At 35.9% G+C, this 11,812-nt stretch overlaps 1 long non-coding RNA gene across 1 annotated transcript; it reads left to right on the top strand.

The window, feature by feature from the left end:
- The first annotated feature begins 827 nt into the window (after window positions 1-827).
- LOC127808863 (uncharacterized) lies at window positions 828-8,160 on the top strand. The gene is made up of 3 exons (XR_008024997.1): window positions 828-1,008; window positions 5,575-6,638; window positions 7,996-8,160. It is a non-coding gene; the product is annotated as an uncharacterized LOC127808863 (long non-coding RNA).
- Window positions 8,161-11,812: the final 3,652 nt, after the last annotated feature.

Raw genomic sequence — 11,812 nt, 5'->3', positions numbered from 1 at the left:
CATCCGTCGTCGATGTCGAAGAAGAAGACGAAGGCTGGAGACGAAGGCGAAGATTGAGCCGATGGTTTTTCGATAAGTTTGCACTCTATTTCTCTTTTACATTGAAATTTTGAAACTTAAATCTACTAAAATCCAACCATTAGATGCTTTTAGTTTTTGGGTATGTGGGTCACCGTGATTGGGAGAATCCGATGATCGATTCCGATGATCGGATTTGCCACTCGGCTAGGTGGCCGACAGCAACAGCAAAGCCGGTCTCTTAGTTTGTTTTCAGTTCAATTTTCAATTTCGATTCGGTTTGCACGGTTTAGGGTTCGGTTAGATCAATTTGTTGGGATTGGTCAGTCGGTTCGATTCGGTTATTGCATTTGGTTCGATTCACAATTTTTGGGTGATTCGGTTTGATTATATTCGATTGCACACCCCTAGAATCTAGGGTTCAAGTATTGTGATGTAAATAATTATGGGAGATTCTTTCAATATTGATTTAGTATTCGATTTCAATATTTTTTATTTGGACTCTTTTAAATTCGGACTTGAGATTAAATTTGGATAATTGGAATTGAACCTTGGCGTTCCATTTTGACGATTGCATAGAAATAGGGTTCTTTAAATATCAGTTTAAAATTCAATTTAAATATTTGTAAATATATAAAATCTAATAGACTAAAGCATCAACTACTAAAATGGCTGACAATATCTCAAATATATATAAAAAAAAAAAACTTATTTATTTGATAATTAAAAAAAGAAAAACTCCCGCTCATTTTAACTCCTCCTTAAAACCCTCTCTCTCATTGCAAATTCGAAAACCCAGGGACCAAAGATGAGAGAAGAAGAGACCGAGAAGCCGAGAGGCGTGTCGGAGGATTGCATGAGCAAGCACCTCTACTCGTTAGCGATCTTCTTCACCGACAAGGTCGCCGCCTCACCCCGATCCCCACCGACAACGCCTCCCACGTCGTTCTCCGCGACCTGCGTTTCCGATGCCTCGTCGCCAAGTGTTCGGTATTTCGATCTCCTCCGTCTCTCGTTTAGTTGATTGGTACCTTTTAGTTTCTTCGGATAATATCTCCTTAATTAGGGCTTATTTTTGGGAATGCAACTCAGTTTATTCATGTGCGCTTCCTTGATAGACAGAGTAATTAGTCAAGTGCGTGAATGTGTTTGTCTGACTGATGGTTATTGGTTGGAGTATTATTCTCAACTCATAATCACGGCTTGGTTAGTTTGATTTTTCATTTTTCTGGGACACACACAGATGGAGAAGAAAATGACGAGATATTGCTTTAAAACAGTATATACTTAATTGTTACACGATTTATTCCCACAGTTGTTCATGCCATTAATAATACTAATACTCTAGGTGAAGCGTGCCAGAATATGTGTTGATTTTTTTCTCTCTCATTCAATTTCTTAGTTTTCCTTGGAGAAAATGTGAAGAAAATGGAAAAACACAGCACATTGGAGAAGATAAATAATAGGAAATCAGGAAAAGGACAGCACGCTGAAGAAGTTAAGAATCTCATGCCTCCCACACTTGAGCACTTTAGGAAAATATGAAGTGTGAAATGCAGAGGTTTAATTCCCGATTTGCGCCAGTGACAAATGAAATTGTTTTAGAAGTAAATTATTTAAATTCTTGGGGGCATATCTCACATCCTACAATGGTAACACAACTTCAAAATAAGGGAATATGGATCCAGTATTCTCCCTTTACATTATAGTAACAATAAAGAACCAAAAGTCCAATGAAAGGGAAGAATTATCCAAGAGTTCTTTTCATGATCTAAAAATTTCTACTATTTCCATCTTATAGGTATTAATCATCTTAAATCTAATTCTGTTGATCAATAGAAACTTATTATTCTTGAATAGTTGATATGGTTTGCCCCTTGAGAGCTTAACTCGCTTGAGAGCTTCTTTTACCAAAACTAGCTGTTGGCCCTTTTATTATTTTTATTTTTTCCTGTGAATTTGAATTTGGTGTTGACTTCAACTCAAATTGGTATTATTCTTTAGTCCGTGTTTGGGGGAGTAGGCATTCTCGATTGTGATGCAACTTTCTGCTTTATTTTACTTTCTTGTGCATTCTTACTGAAGGCTGGCTGTCCCCACTCTCCTCTTTTCTTCCTCTCAACCTTACTAAGTTATCTCCATTTCTTTATCTATTCTTTTGGTTCGATGTTTATTTTTTCCGTATCCAATGAATAATCCACATTTGACCAAGAGGAATTGAAGGTGTGGGATCAATGCCTATTGATGCTAAAGTGGATGAGCACGGGAGTGTTCATGATATGAAGGATCCAATGTGATGTACTCGGATAAAGATGAGGAAGATCGTGAAATCAATGTAAAACTTTTTCCTTTATGGTACTTCTACCCATGTTAAAAACTAGAACTTTTTCAAGCGAGAAGAAAATGAAGTTTTCACATGTGTATGTGTATTTAGAATAGTTTGAGCCCAAAAAAAGCCAGGTTACTGAAAGAAATAGAATGAAAAGATTATTTAAAACTAATGTGGAGAGAAAGAGCAGTAATCAGCTTAAAGGCCAAGAGAGAGGGAGAATGTTCCTTTCTTCCTTCAATAGAGGAACATCACAGCCTCTTCTTTTCAAATTCATGCCTTCATGCTCTGGAATTCCCTCCAAATTAATCTAAACTTCCTCATGGAGAATGTTACTACTTGCTCTTTAGGCCATCTCCTTGGCCAGTGCTATCTTCTCTGGCCCGTTTGTTGGAATTCAATTCACTTGCCTAGTGTCAGACCATATGCTTTGGAACTAAATTCACTTGCCTAGGGTCAGACCAGATGCTTTAGGAAGGTGACATTTTTCTTTATTTGTACCATGATAAAAGCTCACCTCCGTGTACTTAGAATCAATGAATGTATTGATCCAGATCAATATCTTATAAGGGACATGGGTCTGACAAACACTACACCCTTTTTTTTTTTTGTGAGTGTGTGTGTGTGGATTTCAAAAGCTTTTGTTGGAGAAAGGCCTGTCGGTTGGCATGTTAGAGAATAGTTTTAGTTGGAGAAGAGCTTTTAATTTCAGAAAGGGGTTGTCAGGCAAAAAAAGGGAGATCACAATTTCATGGAGGGGAAGAGGGAAAGGGAGAGAAACCAAGAGCAGCATGAAGTGTTTGTGATGCAAATGGGCGGTATGTTGTAGCAGTGAGCAAAGTTTCATTGTAGTTGGGGTTTCTGTTTCTTAGAGTGAACACAAACCAAATAACATGCAAATGGGCGGAATGTTGTAGCAGCTTGGCCCGAGCCTAAGGCACGTCAAAACGTTCAGAGCACTATCACCATCTTAGCTAAGCATCCCGAGCTCGAATGCTCGCCCCTGCAAACATTCGACCTAGAGGGCTATGGATCATACTAATTTCATTAGGCCCGACCCAATGGTAAGCCCATAGCTCAGTACTAGGCCCGATCTCGGTCCAACGCCAGCCCAACAACATCCCCATACCAAGATCCTCGCGCTTGCAACATGCCTCAACTGTGTCGAGATCCTCGACTCTTTATCCTCCCACAATGGCCGGCAACACACAAAGGCTCTTCCCTTCTCTCCTATATTACCTAGTCGGCCACCAGTTAAGGTAAGTTCTTTTTCAACAACAACAACATATCCAGCCTTTATCCCACTATGTGGGGTCGGCTACATGAATTCTAGACTTCCATGTATTTCTGTCTTTTGTCATATCCTCATTTAGATTCATATATTTCATATCAAATTTTAATGTCTCTCCCAAAGTCTTCTTGGGTCTACCTCTACCTCTTTTTGTGACTAATTGTTCTATTTCATCAACTCTCCTCACAGGAACGTCTCTTAGTCTTCTTCTCACATGACCAAACCATCTTAGTCTAGTCTCTCTCATCTTCTCCTCGATTGGCACTACTCCTACCTTATTACGAATAACTTCATTTTTAATTTTATCCTTTCTTGTATGTCCGCACATCCATCTTAACATCCTCATCTCCGCTACACTCGTCTTTTGCTCATACTGGTATTTGACTGCCCAACATTCTGAGCCATACAGCAAGACTGGTCTTATAGCTGTCCTATAAAATTTTTCTTTCAATTTTAATGAGATTTTACCATCACATAACACCCCCGATGCATTTCTCCATTTTAGCCAACCTGCCTTAATTCTATGTGCAACATCCTCGTGGATTTCTCCATCTTTTTGAATCATTGATCCCAAATATCGAAAATGGTATTTTCTTTGTAAGATTTGGTCTTCTAATTTTATTATAACATCATCCATTCTTGCATTTTTACTAAATTTGCATTCCATATATTCTGTTTTCTTTCTACTTAATTTAAATCCCTTAATTCCATATATATTACAAAAATTCTACCACCTTGAGCTCTTACTTACTTGAGCATCGGAGTGCTTGCAGGTGTTATCTCCTCTTGCCGTGCGGATCACCGTTGACTCAAGCTATCCACCCGATCATCCTCTTGGGCCGAAAGGAACAATATCCGTTTTCTGTTTCGTGTAACCTAGGCAGAAAAAGGGAAACCTTGTACAAAAGCTACGGCAAACTAAGAACTTTCAAAAAGGAACGAATCAACAAAGGCCATGATAGAGGGGATATCAAGACCCAAAAAGGAGCGATAAGTGTTTCTTTAAGAAAACATGTAGGCCTCTCCTTACCTTCGAATGTCCTATCTTTTCTTTCTCCATAAACACCAAGGAACCCAATAGGGAGTGATGCTCCACAATTGTTGAATTTCTTTTCAGGTGGCTTTTTGTCCAATCAAAGAAAAGTTCCATATTGTCGCCGTCATAAACCATGTTTTTCTAAACAATGTAAAAACAAAATCCCCTACAATCATGTAGCAATTAGGTGGCACAATAACAAATGGCCCACTAGCCTCCATCCATCCACAAGCACCAAAATGCTATAACATGCCTACATTATTCAAGCTTGATATGGCGAGGATAGAGCCAAAAGTGACTGTCCAAGTAAAGAACGACTCTCCAGAATAGTTGCCAGAGGCACACCTAGGCACAAAGCTCTAGAGAGGGTGCCTCAGCATGGCTCAGGTGAGGTGTGCGCCTCCACAATAGGCGCTTATTGTGCCTATGTGCCATTGGGTCTTATTTAAGATTATTAATTAATTTTCTGTTATAACAAGGAAAAAAATACTTAAAAGAAATTTCAAAAAAGGTTAAATATAAATTCTGAACATAAAACCTATAAACATAAACCCAAACGTCATAACCTCTTCCAGTTCTCATAAACCTTATTAAAATAATCATCCCAAACGTCATCTCATAACCTCTTCTCATAGAACCCTGTTAGGATTTGCATTAGTTAGCATCAATTCTCGGTAGAGGATTTTAAATATAGTTAGAAATAAGTTTGTATTTTATGTTTTATGAGTTTAAAACCTAACAGAACTAACCTACTTAGAAGTAGTTCTGGAAGTCTTTCTATTTCTTTCTATTTGCATTTAAGTCCCTGGTTTGTAACCACCTCTATCTCTTATAAATAGAGGCGGATAGGTTCTGAGCGAGTGATTCATCATTCATTTTATTCTGTTGTATCTTGCACAGGCTTTAGAGAATTGAGAGGGAGCAAAGGCTCAATCCTTGTATTCTTGGGAGGGAGGCTATTGTTCATTGCCCAAGTGTGTGCGAGGGAGGGAGTGTTGTATTCTGGATTCTTCTCTAGTGAATTCTATCAAAGGCTTCAACAGTCTGGATGTAGGACAATTTATGCCTGAACCAAGATAAGTTTTCTTGTCTCTTTACTTTTCTGTTATTGCTTTCATTTGTTCTGTTTTTCAAATTACTCTATTTCTGTTCTTATCGGGTGAGGGTTGGATGTGAGCGAGTGGTGGTTCTTGTGTGAAAAGTGATACAAGACTCAACAAACCCTAAACCCAGAACTCAATAAAAACATTGAAGGAGAAAGGAGAACTAGAATAAGTGTTGATTCATCATCTAGGTCTAGATCTACTTTATTACAACTACTATATGAGGAGGAAGCTAATTTAGAAAATTCTGATGAAGATGAAGGTGTTGAAGCCTTGCAAGAAGAACATGATGAGGAGCATGACCATGAACTTGATTTTGATAAGAATTGATTTGATGAGAGATGAGTGTAAATGTGTAATTTAAACTCGTAAAATTTTGAAACACTGCTTTATGTTAATATTTTGTTATGTTAGACTCAAGACAAATAGACTATGATTTAAATATTACTAGTGATTTAGACTTGGGCTATATTTTGTTATGTTGGACTATGATTTGTTATGTTTGCAAATTGTATCCCATTTTACTTGCTTGTCATTTTATAAATTTGCCTCTTGTTTTGAACCTTGTATTTGAAATGACACTTCATGTTGATGTTTAGACTCGTGCTTTTTTGAAATAATATTAATTTAGTTGTTATTATAGTAATATAATGTTGGATATTTGTTATTTATGATTTTATTAGTTTGCATTTACCTTATACTATATAGTGAAAAAAATTATGTATAAGTATTTTTATACAAATTTGGAATAAGTGTGCACCTCACATCCAACACCTGTGTCTTGTGCCTCAAGCTCCAAGCACCCTCGGCAACTATGCACTCTAGGGCCAACCTCACTTTCCAGGCAGTCTCCAAGGAAAGGTAATATTGCTTCCCTCTCCAATAGCTCTATTCCTTGATAAATTTAAACAAATCCAACTATTTATATTGCTTAATATAAAAAAACAAAAAACATAAAACATAAAACAAAAAGAGGCGTATTTCTGAAGCACGCTTTATGGCACTTCAAAGCTCAGGTAAAATCACACTTTAATTGCGCTCAGCTAAAGTCGCTGAGCTTCACATAGAAAAAGGGCCAAGCATGGTGCACTTCATGCTTTGCACTTAAAGTGTGCATTTTTAAACACTGCCCAGTACTTACAGGAGTAGCACCGATTGTGACAACCTATTCCCACAAACCATCCATCTATATAGGGAGCCAAGGTCAGCCATGCAGACAAAGAATGTGACCCTAGGAATTGCCCTCGATCATCACCTCCTTGATCAGTGAGAACATGATAGAATGAGTGGACCATATACTCCTGATGATGCCAAAACCAACTGGTTCTGGCTCACAGAGCATGCCATATCATAGAGTCAAAATCCCATCAATAGATTTCAGTTTCATTGAAAACGAGGAACCAACTCCTTTTATCCGTATTGACAATATTTAACACTACTTAACCGTCCTAAACATGTTGAATACATTGAAATAATTGATTCTTTAACCATAGGCTACAAAGACAATCTTATCCTTACTTGTTTAGCTAATAAGTGGGGCTAGTATTTTTCTTCTTCCCAATTTATTTACATTGGAATAATTGATTCTTTAGCCATAGGCTACAGAGACAACCTTATCCTTGTTTAGAAACTCGAGGTCAAGGAACGCTAGAGTCATAAGTTTATGATGAGGGCACCCTACTATCAATCTTCAATCTTCAATCTTCATACTTGGAAGTATGTGTCACTCTTAATTTCTTGTAATGAAGTTTATCCAGGACTTCCATTCTGTAATACTGCTATAAAAAAAATTTCCTTTTCCATTTTCCTTGACTGAACTAGATTTATGCCCTTGCGGAACCCAAGTGCAATATGTTGTTGTGCCGGAGTTTACCGACCCACAGAAATCTAGCTACCTATTCTATGTTCTATTTATTATGAAAACCACGGGTGAAGAAACCAAACAAAAATAGCAAGGCTAGCAAACAAGCATTAGTTCCTCTAGAGCGAAGCAACCAATTCTAGATAATCAGGCGAAATCTGCATAATCAAAAACAGACCACAATTCTCGTGAAAATTATTGAATTAAGGAAGAATCAATCAAGGCATAACGCAAAGATATGTACATAATAACCAAAAAGCACAAATACTTGGCTATAAATTTAATTGGAAAAAGTACCTCCAGTGGTCCACCCGTAGCGCCGAGGAGTAATCAAGAGCATCGAATTGAACAATGCAGAGGCAGTGGCAGTGTGAAAGGGAAGTATCGTTCAGACGCAGGCGCAGCTCATCGCAACAACACGAGACCTGAAATGCATCTCATTGATTCAATTGAGCAATTAATTCATGTAAAGATGGAAGAGATTCTGAGGTGCCATGAGTGTAATGATCTACAATAACCCGAAATTGCGATATTAGAGTGACTTTTGCAACGGGAAGCGGAAGGGAGACCGAGGAGGCGCCTTCGGTTTAACAAGGGCGGCGGTGGCACGGACGGTGCCCTAGCGGCTACTGCGGCGGCCATGGTCAATATCCAAGGCTCTGTTGGGGTTTTGAAGAGAATCGAAAGGTTGAGGGTCGGATGAGAGTCTCGTGTGTAAGTATCCGTACTGAAATCGTGGGTACAGGGTAAATTTAACGTACGCTGAAACTTCAAATATGTAATACTTATTTATTAAATTTTAGATTATTATTACTTGTTCATAACCTTGTTTAATATCAACCATCTATTACATTGTTTGTTCATAACTTTATTTAATATCAACTATCTATTACATGTTACACTGCTATTTAATATTACAAATAAAAAATATCCACAACTAAAGAAAAATACTCACGTGATTAAATAATTTAACATATATTTATTGAATTTTAAAAATATAATTACTTACACACTAAATTTTAGAAGCAAATTAGATATAAAAATCAAAACTAAGAAAGAAATAAAAATGCCTACTTAAATGACTCAATTTTAGAAGCAAACCAGAAGGATAAACTCAATTAAAAAATTACTATAAAAATGTTTGCTCAGGTGCCTTAATTCTGGAAGTAATGTAGATACAAAAATTTAACAAAGATAATTAATAAATACAAGTTGTTCAGATGTATTAATTATTGAAACAAATCAGTAGCAAAAACTAAAACTAATGAATCAACATCCTTTAACCAATTAACAAATAAAAAACTACATATTTTTTACATCTATTAAAAATAATGAAAACCACAAAGATGTATTCAATAATGACATCAAGAGCCAAAAATTGATTTTACATCTTTGTAGATTAAAGATTATTAGTTTTTGGCATTTGGTCTCGTTATTGAATACATCTTTGTGGTTTTCATTGTTCTTAATGGATATAAAAAAATTGCAATTTTTTTCATTTATTGATTGGTTAAAAGATGCTGATTAATTAGTTTTAGTTTTTGTTACTAGTTTACTTCAAAAATTAATACATCTGAAAAATCTATTTTTATCTATTATCTTGATTGAGTTTTTGCATTACTTTTAGAATTGAGGCACATGAGTATGCCTTTTTATGGTGATTTTTTGGTTAAGTTTATGCTTTTGGTTTACTTTTAGAATTGAACAATCTGAGCAGACTATCTTTTTTTTTTTTAATATCTATTTTTTGGTTTTGGTTTTTTCACCTTTGTTTGTTTCTAAAGTTCAATGAATAAATAGTTATATTTTTAAAATTTAATGAGTGTATATAAAATTCTTTAACCACGTGAACATTTTTCATTTACAATATTAGATGATGTGGATGGTAGACGTTGAACAAAATTCAATGAGTAAGTAGTAACTATCCAAATTTAGTGAGTAAATAGTTATATCTTTAAAGTTTAGTAAGTATATGTTAAATTTATCTCATGGGTATATAACCATCAAAGTATTTACATGTGGCTCTTGACAGTATTTTTAATCACTAATTGCCACATTATAGTAGTTCAAATGATTTATAATTTTATCGATTTAATTATTTATTTCAACCTAAATTTTCAAATCAAAATTCATTTAAATATTTAGAGTGATATTTAATATGATATTTTATATTAATATATTTTATATCTATAATAATTAGACATATAATATAATGCATTAATATAGAATAAAATAACTTTAAGTCCTTTCATATTTACATGAAAATACTAAAGATAACTTAAATAGTGACATGATTTAGATTTTGTATTCCCTTTTGTTTTGCTACGTTGAAAATTTATGCTATTACTCAAATTCATATAAAATGCTTAAACACCTTATATATATTGAACATCACTCCTATAAAAGGTCTCCACACTACTATATAAGTAAAAAAATCTTGATAATTATAGTCAAATACTCGCGAATAGTAGTCATTTATTATTACCTATTCTTTTTAGTTTAGAATATTTTTTTTAAAATATACTACCAAATATTATTTTAGAACATTGTTGGCCTAATCATTAGAATGCAAATACTAAAATGTGACTCTCCCATCATTTAATGACATTTTAAGTATATAAATCATATAAGATAAGCAGTATCTTCCAAGAGATTAACCCACCAAACTATACATTCAATTAAGAATGTGCAAAAGAAAGAAAGAAAGAAAAAAAAAGAAAGATGATGAGCAGCCCATCTTAATGATGATCATGTCATGCAGTGCCGGACACAGGCATTCTCTAAACTTGTGTTAGAAGGAAGAAAATACCATTAAACTGAGCAGACAGACTTCTAAAATGGGGATTTTTTGGCATTATTTATGGAGAAAACAGAAGCAAAGTGGTGGTAATAATGACTAGCTATTATATCACCCAGTCCTCCCCGTTTGAGACCCCAGCATAATGAGTTCCTCTGCAAGCTCTGAGTCTGGGCGTTGTTCCTAATTTTTGTTTACAATACTGCAGCCTCTGGGCCTGAGGTGGGGCTCCATGCCCACAAGCGAGCAGAACAGAAAGAAAAGGGAATCAGATTTGGCTTTAGGTAGGGCCCATATATGCATTTAATTACAACTTCCCACTTTTCCAGCATGGTTTATTAAATAGGTGCTCTTTTATAGCATAAATCAGAGAGGTGGATAAAGGGAGAGGAGGATTCATTGCCTGGGCAATGTAGAGCAAGCTACTTCCTGCAAAAGCTTCTAAAACCATTGATTGCATGTTGGATGGTTTGCAATATAAGTTGCCCTAATCATTGTTTAGGTTGGTGAATGGTGATTGGGGTAATTTTTTACCTAAGAATGTAATGTCACCCATGTACATCAATATAAAAATCATAATTAATAAAGTCTTAACACATGGTAAGATAATTTTTTTATGATAATTGTTACATAATTCTTGAACCTTCCAAATAAACAGACAAACCCATTGAACACGGCAAGACCCATGCCTCAAAAAGGATATGGTTGCTAGACCACTGTTAAACCACTTAAATATGTGGTGCGACCCCAAATAATAAGTCTAAATCTTCTTCCTTGAATTAATATATTCTCTCTCTAGAGCCTGCAACTAACTTAATATGAGAGGCCCTTCTTGAAAAAAGCCCTGGACAACCCCTTTTGTAAGCCTATGCTTAGAGATGCAATCAAGCAGTTTGGAGTCCTTCCACCACTGATCTGCCCTCATGTCTCGGCGGCCCCTAGACACCCTCAATGGGGTTGGTAGAAGACCACCGTTGGGGTCAAACGGATTGTGAAAATGAGCTTTGAATTTGAAGCCTGAGACTGGTCCGTAGCCAAAGGCGAAGAGGGCTATAATTAATTAATCTGTCCTTGCGTGATTCACGGGGTAGGAACTGCAATTAGCGCATAGTTGGGGTCAATTTTTGCGATTTCTCTATGTTCTCTTTAGTGCAGGCTGTGTGAGTGTGACTATGTGAGTAGTTCACCAACTCATAATAAGTATTGGCCATTCAATATCTGATGGCTCCTCTGTCAAACAGTGGCCCTCAAACTAGATGGCATTTATCCACAGCAATTCACAACCCTATCCCTCATCCACTGAGGGATTCAATTAATGCCTTTGGCCAAAATAATATGATAATAACATTTATACACAATATACAAAAAAATAGTATA

Source organism: Diospyros lotus, chromosome 8 (assembly GCF_014633365.1).
Source record: "Diospyros lotus cultivar Yz01 chromosome 8, ASM1463336v1, whole genome shotgun sequence".
Lineage (NCBI taxonomy): Eukaryota > Viridiplantae > Streptophyta > Magnoliopsida > Ericales > Ebenaceae > Diospyros > Diospyros lotus.
This window is presented reverse-complemented; position numbering and strand designations above follow the sequence as displayed.